Below are 13,798 nucleotides of genomic sequence, written 5' to 3'. Positions count from 1 at the left end.
AATCACTTTAACCCAGGAGGTAGAGGTTGCAGTGAGCCAAGATCGAGCTACTGTACTCCAGCCTGGGTGACAGAGTGAGACTCCATCTCAAAAACAAAACAAAACAAAAAACCAACCAACCAACCAACCAAAGAAAAAAAACAGAAAAGTACCACAGACTGGGGGTCTTAACAGAAATTTATTCACTGCAGGCCAGACACGGTGGCTCATGCCTGTAATCCTAGCACTTTGGGAGGCTGACGTGGGGGGATCACGAGGTCAAGAGATTGAGACCATCCTGGCCAACATGGTGAAACACTGCCTCTACTAAAAATACAAAAATTAGCTGGGCATTGTACACGTCTGTAGTCCCTGCTGCCTGGGAGGCTGAAGCAGGAGAATAGCTTGAACCCAGGAGGCGGAGGTTGCAGTGAGCCAAGATTGCTCCACTGCACTCTGGCCTGGCAACAGAGTGAGACTCCATCTCAAAAAAAGAAAAAGAAATTTATTCACTGTGGAAAATAGAGTCTAGATGTCTGGTCTGAGATCAAGGCATCAGCAGGGTATTTCTTCTGAGGCCTTTCTTTTGGCTTGCAGATGTCTGTCTTTGCCTTATGTCCTCACATGGTCATCCCTCTGTATATGTCTGTGTCCTATCTCCTCTTCCTATGAAAACACCAGTCATATTGGATTAGGGCCCACCCTCATGACCTTATTTTAACTTAATCGCCCTTTTAAGAGCACTATTTCTAAACACAGTCACATTCTGAGGTACTGGGGTTAGGGCATCAACATAGAAATTTTGGAGGGACACAGTTATACATTAGGAAAAGCGCTGATCTCATCATTTTCACCTTAGCCTACTTTAGAACTTCCCATAAATGGAATCATGTATTGTGTGTACTCTTTTATGTGTGGTTTCTTCCATTCAACATAATAATGATGAAGTTCATTCATGTTGTTTCCTTGACTGTGCAGAAGCTTCTTTCTTTGATAGAATCCTATTTGTCTACTACTTTTGGTTTTGTTGTCTGTGCTTTTGGGTTCATATCCAAAAAATTTTTGGCCACCAATGTCATGGAACTTTCCCGCTCTGTTTTATTCTAGTAGTTTTACATTTTTCAGTCTTACATTTAAGACTTCAATCCATTTTGAGTTGATTTTTGTATATGGTGTGAGATAAGGGTCTAATTCCATTCTTCTGTATGTGGATATCTAGTCCCAACATCATTTATGAAGACATTGTCTTTTCCTCATTGTGCATTTGTCTTAGTTCATTTGTGCTGCTACAATAAAATACCAGCAACCAGGTAATTTATAAACAACAGAAATTTATTTCTCACTTATGAATGCTAAGTTCAAGATCAAGTTGCCTACAAGTTCAGTGTCTGCTGAGAGCCTCGTCTCTGCTACCAGGATGGTGCCTCATTGCTGTGTCCTCTGGGGGTTGGTGGGGAATGGGTGCTGTGTCTTCACATGGCAAGGGTCAGAAGGGCAAAAAGAGCCAAATGTTATATGAAGTCTCTTTTATAAGGGCTTTAATCTCATTTATGAAGGAGGAGCCCTCATGACCTAATCACCTTCTAAAGTCCCCACCTCTTAATACTTTTGCATTGGGGATTATATTTCAACATGAATTTTCAAGGGGGACACAAACACTCAGACTATAGCACTCTGCCTCTGCCTGCCAACAGTTCATATCTTTCTTATATACCAAATACACTTATTCCACCCTAGTAAACCAAAAAATCCTAACTCATTCCAGCATCAACTTTACAGACTAGTCAGAAATCTCATCTAAATATCATTTAAACCAAGGAGGAAAACTGCAAATTCTCCTTGATGCAGATAATATTTAGATGTGAGCCTCTTTAGATGTGAAATCAAACAAGTTGTGTGCTTCCAAAATACAGTGGTGGGACAGACATTCTCATTTTGAAAAGAAGAAATAGGAAAGATGAAAAAGGTAACAGATCCCAAGTAAGTCCCAAACTCAACAAGACAAAAAACATTAAATCTTGAGGCCTGAGAATAATCTTTGACACCATGTCCTGCCTTCTAGACACACTGGGGTAGAGGTTGTGTCCCCAAGGCTCTGGGGGGCTGAGCCCCATGACTTTGCCTGGTGAAGCCTACATTACAGCTTTCGTGGGTTGGAGTCTAGTGTCTAAGACTCTCCTTAACGGCAGTTGCACGTTGGTGGCTCTACAGTTTTGGGGTCTTCAGGGTGACCCCACTCTCATGGTTCCACCAGACATCTTTGTGGAGTCTCTCTGTGGCGGTTCTGACCCCATGGCTCCTCTGGGCATTGCCTTAGTGGAGGCTGTCTGCAGTGGCCCCACCCCTGTGGCAGTTCTCTGCCTGGGCCCTAAGGCTCTCTGGGACATCCTTTGAATTCTAGATAGAGGCATCCATCCATGCTTCTGCACCTCTTGCATTGTGCACACCATCAGAATTAGCATCATGTGCAGGCTGCCAAAGGTTACCCCATGCAATCCAAAGGGATGGCCTGAGTTGGGTAGCTGAGAAATCTAGGCCATACTGTGGGGAGCAGAGACATGAGGTGGCACAGGGAAGCAAGCTCTAAGGTCCTATGGGCACCCTGGGCCCCTCCCTTGAAACCATTCTGCCTCCAAAGCTCTGGCACTCGGGCCTTGAGTGGCAGCCCTGAAGATCTGCAAAATGTCTTCAGGGTCATTTTTTCATTGTCTTGATAAATAGCATCTAACTTTCTTCTGTCCATACTAATCTCTTTCAAATGTTCACTTGGTCACTCTTTTGATATTTTCTCCCAAACATGACTTTTTATTCTTTACAGGAAGGCTGAGAATTTTCCAAATCTTTAAGTTATGCTTCCCTTTTGATTATAAATTCTGTCTTTAATTTGTTTCTCTCTTCTCACATTTTGCTATAAACAGTCCAAAGAAGTCATGCTGCTCCTTCAATACTTCTTGTAGATATTTCTTCCACCAAAATCCTCTTTCATTGCTTGCAAATTCTGCCCTCCACAAAACATGAAGACATTGACACAAGGCCACACCCAGCTAATTTTTGTATTTTTAATAGAGATGGGGTTTCATCATGTTCGCCAGACTGGTCTTGAACTCTGACTTCAAATGATCCACTCGCCTCGGCCTCCCAAAGTGCTGGGATTACTGGTGTAAAACACTGCACCCGTGGCTGTGCCTGGCCTGGATATTATATTTTTGATTGACAGATTTTTTTTTTTTCCTTTAGCAACTTTGAAAATATCATCACACTATCTTTTGGCCTGTAAGGTTTCTGCTGAGAAGTTTGCTGCTAGCCTTCTTAGAACTCTGCTATGTTACTTGCTTCTTTCCTCTTACTGTTTTCAGTATCTTTTCTTTGTCCTTGATTTTTGAGAGTTTGATTTTATGTCTTGATGTAGTTATGCTTGGATTGAATCTGATTGGAGACTTTTGACCTTTCTATACCTGGATATTTATATCTTTTAAAAAATTTGGAAAGTTGTCTGTTATTATTTCTTGATATACACCTTCTATCCCTTTGTGTTTCTCTCCTCTAACTGAAACATTTGCTTTTTAGATACTGCCCATCAATTCTATAAACTTTATTCATTTATTTTTATTCCTTTTTCTCTTCTAACTGCATTTCCAAATAACCTGACTTCAAGTTTATAGACTTTTTTTCTGCTTGTGTCTACTGTTGATACTGTGTATTACATTTTTCATTTCATTCATTGTGTTTTTTAGTTCCAGAATTTCTGTTTGCTTTTTTGCTTTTATTATGACTTTTTAAATTGACATATAATAATTGTATTTATTTGTGGGGTTCAGTGTGATATTTTGGTACAGGTATATAATATGTGTAATGATCAAATCAGGGTAATGGGCATATCCATCACCTCAAACATTTATCATTTATTTGTATTGAGAACATTTAAAATCCACTCTTCTAGCTATTTGAAAATATACAATACTTCGTTGTTAATTATAGTCACACTATAGTGCTATAGAACACTGGGACCTATTCTTCCTATATGGCTGTACTTTTGTATCCATAAACCAGCCCTTGAGAGTGTCCTCTCTTCTCTTCCCTTCTCTGCCTCTAGTGCCACCATTCTACTCTCCAAGTCTGTGAGATCAACTTTTTAAGTTTCCATATGTTAGTGAAAACATAGAGTATTTGCCTTTCTGTGCCTAAATTTTTCATTTAACATAATGTCCTCCAAGCTTACCCATATTGTTGAGAATTACAGAATTTCATTCTTTTAATGGATAAACAGCATTCCATTATGTATATATACCTCATTTTCTTCATTCATGTGTTTATAGACACTCAGGTTGATTTCATATCTTAGCTATTGTGAATAGTACTGCAATAAACATTGGCACACAGATATCTCTTTGTTATACTGATTTCCTTTCCTTTGGAGGTATATACTCATTAGTGGGATTGCTAGATCATTGGTAGTTTTAGTTTTTTGAGAAACTTCCATATTAGTTTCCACAATGGCTGTACTAATTTACATTCCCACCAATCGTGTATGAGTTTCCCTTTCCCTACTTCCTTACCAGCATTTGTTATATTCTTGTCTTTTTGGTAACAGTCATTTTAACCAGGGTGAGATAATACCTCATTGTGGTTTTGATTTGCATTTCCATGATGATTAGTGATATATAGCATTTTTTTCACAGACTTGGGCATCTGCATGTGGTCTTTTGAGAGATGTCTATTCAATCATTTGCCCATTTTTAAATTGGATTATTTCAGTTGTTTCAGTTACTTGTATATTCTAGTATTAATCCGTTGTCAGATGAATAGTTTGCAAATATTTTCTCCCATTTTTCAGGTTGTCTCTTCATTCCGTTTGTTTCCTTTGCTATACAGAAGGCTTTTAGTTTAATGTAATATCGTTTGTCTATTTTTGTTTTTGTGTTTGTGCTTTGAGGTGTTCTCCATAATACCTGTGTCCAGATCAGTGTCCTAAAGTGTTCCTCCTATTATGTTTGTTTTTTTCCTTGTACTTCATAGTTTGGAGTCTTATGTTTAAATATTTAATCCATTTAGAGTTTATTTATTCCTTTATTTATTTATTTGACAAGTCTCACTCTATTGCCCAGGCTGTAGGGCAGTGGCATGATCTCAGTTCACTGCAGCCTCAACTTCCCAGACTCAAGTGATCTTCCCACCTCAGCCCTCCAAGTAGCTGGGACTACAGACATGCACCACCATGCCCAGCTAATTTTTGTATTTTTTGTAAAGGTGGGGTTTTGCCATGTTGTCCATGGCTGGTCTCAAGCTCATGGACTCAAACGATCTTTCTGCCTCAGCCTCCCGAAGTGCTAGGATTATAGATGTGAGCCACGATGCTCAGTCTAGAGTTGATTTTTTTATACAGTAAGAGATAGTGGTCTAGTTTGTTTTTTGTTGTTTGGTTGGTTGGTTGGTTTTTGCCTGCATATGGATATCCAGTTTTCCCAGCACCATTTATTGGAGAGACTGTCACTTCCTCCATGAATGGTCTTTGAGGCTATGTTGAAAATGAATAGGCTGTAAATACATGGATTTATTTCTGGGTTATCTATTCTTTTTCAGTGGTCTACATGTCTGTTTTCATGCCAATACTATCCTGTTTTATTTTTAAATTTATTTTTATTTTTGACAGAGACAGCTCTCTCTTTGTTGCCCAGGCTGATCTTGAACTCCTGGCCTTAAGCAATCTTCCCATCTCAGCCTTTTAAAGTGCTGGAATTACAGGCATGAACCACTGTACCTAGCCACCATAGTGTTTTGGTTAATACAGGTTTGTAGTATATTTTGTCATTTGGTGGTATGATGCCTCTAGCCCTGTTCTTTTAGCTGAGAATTGATTTGACTATTCAGGGTCTTTTGTGGTTCCATAAAATCTATAGTGTTTTTTTTTCTATTTCTGTGAAGAATGCAATTGGTATTTTTATAGGCATTTTATTGAATCTGTAGATCATTTTTGGTAGTGTGGTCATTTTCGCAGTATCAATTCTTCCAATCCATGAACATGGGATGTCTTTTTTGTGTGTGTATGTGTGTGTCCTCTTCAATTTCTTTAATCAATGTCTTATAGTTTTCCTTGGAGACATCTTTCACCCCCTTGTTTAAATTTATTCCTGGGTTTTTTTTTTTTTTTAAGCCATTATGAATGGGATTGCTTTCTTGACGTTTTCCCACTAGTTAGTTGTTGGTACATAGAAATAATACTAATTTTTGCATTTGATTTTGTATCCTGTGACTTTACTGACTTGTCAGGTCTAAGGTTCTTTCCTGTGAAGTTTTTAGGTTTTTCTCTATATAAGATTATGTCCCTGTAATCCCAGCACTGTGGGAGGCCAAGGTGGGTGGATCACGAGGTCAGGAGATTGAGACTACCCTGGCCAATATGGTGAAACCCCGTCTCTACTAAAAATACAAAAAAATTAGCTGGACGTGGTGGCATGTGCCTGTAGTCCCAGTTACTCAGGAGGCTGAGGCAGGAGAATCGCTGGAACCTGGGGGGTGGAGGTTGCAGTGAGCCAAGATAGTGCCACTGCACTCCAGTCTGGGTGACAGAGTGAGACTCCGTCTCAAAAAAAAAGAAAAAAAAAAGAAAAAAGATTATGTCATTTGCAAACAGGGAAAATTTGACTTCCTTCTTTCCAATTCCTTTATTTCATTTTGTTGCATAGTTGCTCTGGCTAGGACTTCCAGTACTATGTCGAATAAAAGTGGTAAAAATGGGCATTCTTGTCTTGTTCCAGACCTTAAAACAGTAAGTGGCAACTTTTCACTGTTCAGTATGAGTTAGGCTGTGGGTTTGAAATATATGTATTTTATTGTGCTGAGATATATTGCTTTTATATACCCAACTTGTTGGGAGTTTTTGTTTTTTTTTAATCATGAGGAGATGTTGAATTTTATCAAATGGTTTTTCTGCTTCTATTGAAATGGTCATATGGTTTTTGTCCTTTGTTCTGTTGATATGTTGTACATTTATTGCTTTGTATATGTTGAACCATTATTGCATTCCTGGAATAAATCTCACTTGACCACAGTGAATGATCTTTGTAATGTGCTGCTGAATTAATTTTGCTAGTATTTTTTTGAAGGTAGAAGAAATAATTAATAATGTTGGTTTTGCTGATTAACATTAGGGAAAGAATAACTTTCTTTATTCATGTAAAATACCTTTACATGAATAAAGAATTTAAAAGTAAGCTCCAATCATGAAAATATAATTATAGACACTCATGTAGTTGATAGTTTAGTACATCTGGTAAGTTTGAAGAAGAAAGACTTCCTAAGTAGTATTTATGTGATTTTTAAAATTAAAAAGAACAATAAACAGATATGATAGAAAAATATTTTAAATACCTACACCACAAGAAGCATTATTAACAAAAGGAAAACATAAAGTAAATGTGATATAGAAGGGATTGATATTTTTGGCACATAAAAGTTATTACTTTGAATGTCTTTAGAATTCTTGGGGGGAGGGGAAGAAGGTTAACGGAATTTGCAATAAACGCTAAGACCTGAGTAAATAAACCAGAAGATAATAAGATAATAAAAAAATTTTTTTTTTTTTTTTTGAGACGGAGTCTCGCTCTGTCGCCTGGGCTGGAGTGCAGTGGCCGGATCTCAGCTCACTGCAAGCTCCGCCTCCCGGGTTCACGCCATTCTCCAGCCTCAGCCTCCCGAGTAGCTGGGACTACAGGCGCCCGCCACCTCGCCCGGCTAGTTTTTTTTGTATTTTTTAGTCGAGACGGGGTTTCACAGTGTTAGCCAGGATGGTCTCGATCTCCTGACCTCGTGATCCGCCCGTCTCGGCCTCCCAGAGTGCTGGGATTACAGGCTTGAGCCACCGCGCCCGGCCGATAATAAAATTTATAAACATAAAACAACAGTCAATTATAAAAGTAATGCAAATTAAACAAACACTAGCATACATATCGTATGTATTAACAAAACAAAAGTTGAATGGTAATTTATTTGCTAGTGATAGTGTATCAAAAATGTTGTCACCTACATTGCATATAGCATTTTATTTTATTTATTGTTTTATTTCAATAGCTTTTTGGGGAACAGGTGGTGTTTGGTTACATGGATAAATTCTTTAGTGGTGAATTCTGAGATTTTGGTGTATCCATCACCCAAGCAGTGTGCACTGTACCCAATATGCAATCTTTTATTCCTAAGTCCCCTCCTGCCCTTCCCCCCCGAGTCTCCAAAGTCCATTATATCATTCTTATGCCTTTGTGTCCCCATAGCTTAGCTCTCACTTATAAATGAGAACATATGATGTTTGTTTTTCTATTCCTGAATTCCTGAGTTACTTCACTTAGAATAATGATCTCCAACTCCATCTAGGTTGCTGCAAATGCCATTATGTCATTCTTTTTTATGGATGAGTAGTGTTCCATGGTGTGTGTGTATATATATATATAATATATTTATATTATATATGTATATTTACCACATTTTATCTACTCATTGATTGGCATTTGGGCTGGTCCCATATTTTGCAATTGTGAATTGTGCTGCTATATACATACGTGTGCAAGTGTCTTTTTCATATAAATACTTCTTTTCCTCTGGGTGGATACCCAGTAGTGGCATTGCTGGATCAAATAATCGATCTACTTTTAGTTCTTTAAGGAATATTCATACTGTTTTTCATAAAGGTTGGACTAGTTTACATTCCCATCAGCAGTGTAAAATTGTTCCCTTTTCACATCTATGCCAACATCTATTTTTTTTTTATTTTTAAATCACAGCCATTCTTGTAGGAGTAAGGTGGTATTGCACTGTGGTTTTGATTTGCATTTCCCTGAGAATAGTGATATTGAGCATTTTTTCATATGTTTGTTGACCATTTGCATATCTTTTTTGAGAATTGTCTATTCATGTCCTTAACTCATTTTTTGATGGGATGATTTGTTTTTCTCTTGCTGATTTGTTTGAGTTCCTTGTAGATTCTGGATATTAGTCCTTTGTCAGATGCATAGCTTGTGAAGATTTTCTCCCACTTTGTGGGTTGTCTGTTTACTCTGCTGATTATTTCTTTTGCTGTACGGAAGCTTCTTAGTTTAATGAAGTCCTATCTGTTTATCTTTGTTTTTGTTGTATTTGCTTTTGGGTCCTTGGTCATGAATTCTTTGCCTAAGCCAATGTCTAGAAGGGTATTTCTGATGTTATCTTCTAGAATTTTAATGATTTCATGTCTTAGATTTAAGTCTTTGATTTTTTTTTTTTTTTTTTGAGACAGGGTCTCACTCTGTCACCCAGACTGGAGTGCAGTGGTGTGATCTTGGCTCACTGCAACCTCTGTCTCTGGGTTCAAGGAATTCTCCCACCTGAGTCTCCTGAGTAGCAGGGACCACAGGCATGCACCACCATGCCTGGCTAATTTTTGTATTTTTTGGTACAGATAGGGTTTTGCCATGTTGGCCAGACTGGTTGGTCTTGAACTCTTGACCTCAAGTGATCTGTCCACCTTGGCCTTCCAAAGTGCTGGGATTACAGGCATGAGCCACCACACCCAGCCTTTTGATCCATCTTGAGTTCACTTTTGTATAAAGGGAGAAATGAAGATCCAGTTTCATTCTTCTACTTGTGGCTTGCCAGTTACCCAGAACAATTTGTTGGATAGGGTATCCTTTCCTTACTTCATGTTTTTGTTTGCTTTGTCTAAGATCAGTTGACTGTAAGTTGGCTTTATTTCTGTGTTCTCTATTCTGTTCCATTGGTCTGTGTACTTATTTCTGTACCAGTATCATGCTGTTTTGGTGAGTATAGTCTTATAGTATAGATTGAAGTTGGGTCATGTGATGCTTCCAGATTTGTTCTTTTTGCTTAGTCTTACTTTGGCTATGTGGCCTTTTGTTGTTGTTGTTGTTGTTGTTTGTTTGTTTGTTTTGGATCCATATGAATTTAAGGATTGTTTTTTCTAGTTCTGTGAAACATTATGATGGTATTTTCATGGGAATTACATTGAATTTGTAGATTGCTTTTGGATGTGTGGTCATTTTCACAATATTGATTCTACCCATTCATGAGCATGGGATGTATTTCCATTTGTTTGTGTCATCTATGATACTTTCAGCAGTGTTTTGTAGTTTTGCTTGTAGAAGTCTTTCACCTCCTTGGTTAGATATATTCTTAAATCCCAGCACTTTGGGAGGCCGAGACGGGTGGATCACGAGGTCAGGAGATCGAGACCATCCTGGTCTACACGGTGAAACCCCGTCTCTACTAAAAAATACAAAAAACTAGCCGGGCGAGATGGCGGGCGCCTGTAGTCCCAGCTACTCGGGAGGCTGAGGCAGGAGAATGGCGTAAGCCCAGGAGGCGGAGCTTGCAGTGAGCCGAGATCGCGCCACTGCACTCCAGCCTGGGCGACAGAGCGAGACTCCGTCTCAAAAATAAAATAAAATAAAATAAAAAGATATATTCTTAAGTATTTTATGTGTCTGTGTATGTGCAACTGTTGTAAAAGGGATTGAGTTCTTGACTTGAGTCTCAGCTTGGTCATTATTGGTGTCTAACAGTGCTACTGATTTGTGTACATTGATTTTGTATCCTGAAACTTTACTTAATTCATTTATCAAATCTAGGAGCTTTTTGGATGAGTCTTTAGGGTTTTCAAGATGTATGATCATATCATCAGTGAACAGTGACAGTTTGACTTCCCCTTTACCAATTTGGATGCCCTTTATTTTTTCTCTTATCTGATTGCTCTGGCTAGTACTTGCAGAACTATGTTGACTAGAAGTGGTAAAAGTGGGCATCCTTGTCTTGTTCCAGTTCTCAGAAGGAATGCTTTGAACTTTTCCTTGTTCAGTATAATGTTGGCTGTGGTTTGTCATAGATGGCTTTTATTATTTTAAGATATGCCCCTTCTATGCTGATTTTTCTGAAGGTTTTAATCTTTATGATTCTTGATTTTGTCAAATGCGTTTTCTGCATCTCTTGAGATGATCGTGTGGTTTTTGTTTTTGATTCTGTTTATGTGGTGTATCACATCTATTGACTTGTGTGTATTAAAACATCCCTACATCACTGGTATGAAATCCACCTGGTCATGGTGAATCCACCTGTGCTGTTGGATTCAGTTAGCTAGTATTTTGTTGAGGATTTTTGCATCTATGTTCATCAGGGATATTAGCTGTAGTTTTTATTACTGTTGTTTTTATGTCCTTTCCTGGTTTTGTTATTAGGGTGATACTGGCTGCATAGAATGATTTAGAGAGGATTCCCTCTTTCTCCATTATTTGGAATAGTTTCAATTCCAAAAGATAGAGAAATACCAATTCTTATTTGAATGTCTGATAGAATTCAGCTGTGAATCCATGTGGTCCTGGACTTTTTTTTGTTGGTATTTTATGTTATTTAAATTTTGTTTTAATTCCACAGGTTATTGGGTAACAGGTGGTGTTTGGCTATATAAGTTCCTTTTTGTTTTGAGATGGAATCTCGCTCTGTCGCCCAGACTGGAGTGCAGTGGCTCAGTCTTGGCTCACTGCAAGCTCCACCTCCCTTGTTCACGCCATTCTCCTGCCTCAGCCTCCTGAGTAGCTGGGACTACAGGCATCCACCACCACGCCTGGCTAATTTTTTGTATTTTTAGTAGAGACGGGGTTTCACCATGTTAGCCAGGATGGTCTCGGTCTCCTGACCTCATGATCCACCCACCTTGGCCTCTGTAAGTGCTGGGATTACAGGTGTGAGTCACCACACCCAGCTGTGAGTAAGTTCTTTAGTGGTGATTTGTGAGATTTTGGTGTACCCATCACCCAAGTAGTATACACTGTACCCACTTTGTAGTCTTTTATCCCCTACCCCTTCTCACTCCTTTCCCCTGAGTCCCCAAAGTCCACCATGTCATTCTTATGCCTTTGCATCCTCATAGCTTAGCTCCCACTTAGGAGTAAGGACATACAATTTTTGGTTTTCCATTCCTGAGTTACTTCACTTAGAATAATAGTCTCCAATCTTATCCAGGTTGCTGTGAATGCTAATAACTCATTCCTTTTTATGGCTGAGTAGTATTCCATCGTATATATATATATACACCAGTTTTTTATACACTCATTGATTGATGGGCATTTGGGTTGGTTCCACATTTTTGCAATTAGAAATTGTGCTGTTATAAACATGAGTGTGCAAGTATGTTTTTTGTATAATGACTTCTTTTCCTCTGGGTAGATATCCTGTAGTGGGATTGCTGGATCAAATGGTAGTTCTACTTTTAGTTCTTCAAGGAATCTCTACATTGTTTTCCATAGTGGTTGTACTAGTTTACATTTTCCACCAGCAGTGTAGAAGTGTTCCCTGTTCACCACAATAATAGATAATGCCATCATCTATTATTTTTTGATTTTTGGATTATGGCCATTCTTTCAGGAGTAAGGTGGTATCACACTGTGGTTTTGATTTGCATTTGCATTTCCCTGATCATTGGTGATGTTGAACATTTTTTCATGTTTGTTGGCCATTTGTATATCTTGTTTTGAGAATTGTCTATTCATGTCCTTAGCCCACTTTTTGATGGGATTGTTTGTTTTTTTCTTGCTAATTTATTTGTGTTCATTGTAGATTCTGGATATTAATCCTTTGTCAGATGTATAGATTGTGAAGATTTTCTCCCACTTTGTGGGTTATCTGTTTACTCTGCTGACTGCTCCTTTGCTGTGTGAAAGCTCTTTAGTTTAATGAAGTCCCATCTATTTATCTTTGTTTTTATTGAATTTTCTTTTGGGTACTTGGTCATGAAATCCTTGTCTAAGCTAATGTCTACAAGAGTTCTTCCAATGTTATCTTCTAGAATTTTTTTTTTTTTATTATACTTTAAGTTCTAGGGTACATGTGCATAACGTGCAGGTTTGTTACATATGTATACTTATACCATGTTGGTGTGCTGCACCCATCAACTCGTCAGCACCCATCAATTCATCATTTATATCATGTATAACTCCCCAATGCAATCCCTCCCTCCTCCCCCCTCCCCATGATAGGCCCCAGTGTGTGATGTTCCCCTTCCCGAGTCCAAGTGATCTCATTGTTCAGTTCCCACCTATGAGTGAGAACATGCGGTGTTTGGTTTTCTGTTCTTGTGATAGTTTGCTAAGAATGATGGTTTCCAGCTGCATCCATGTCCCTAAAAAGGACGCAAACTCATCCTTTTTTATGGCTGCATAGTATTCCATGGTGTATATGTGCCACATTTTCTTAATCCAGTCTGTCACAGATGGACATTTGGGTTGATTCCAAGTCTTTGCTATTGTGAATAGTGCCGCAATAAACATACGTGTGCATGTGTCTTTGTAGTAGAATAATTTATAATCCTTTGGGTATATACCCAGTAGTGGGATGGCTGGGTCATATGGTACATTTAGTTCTAGATCCTAGAGGAATTGCCATACTGTTGAGATACCATCTCACACCAGTTAGATTGGCAATCATTAAGAAGTCAGGAAACAACAGGTGTTGGAGAGGATGTGGAGAAATAGGAACACTTTTACACTGTTGGTGGGATTGTAAACTAGTTCAACCATTATGGAAAACAGTATGGCAATTCCTCAAGAATCTTCTAGAATTTTTATAGTTTCAGGTCTTAGATGTAAGTCCTTGATCCATTTTGAGTTGATTTTTGTATAAGGTGACTGATAAAGATCCAGATTTATTCTCCTAAATGTGGCTTGCCAATTATCCCAGCATCATTTGTTGAATAGAGTGTCCTTTCCCTATTTTATGTTTTTGTTTGCTTTGTCAAAGGTCAGTTGACTGTAGGTATTTGGGTTTATTTCTGGGTTTTGAAAAAATT

Source organism: Trachypithecus francoisi, unplaced genomic scaffold (genome assembly GCF_009764315.1).
Source record: "Trachypithecus francoisi isolate TF-2019V2 unplaced genomic scaffold, Tfra_2.0 Lachesis_group12, whole genome shotgun sequence".
NCBI lineage: Eukaryota > Metazoa > Chordata > Mammalia > Primates > Cercopithecidae > Trachypithecus > Trachypithecus francoisi.
This window is presented reverse-complemented; position numbering follows the sequence as displayed.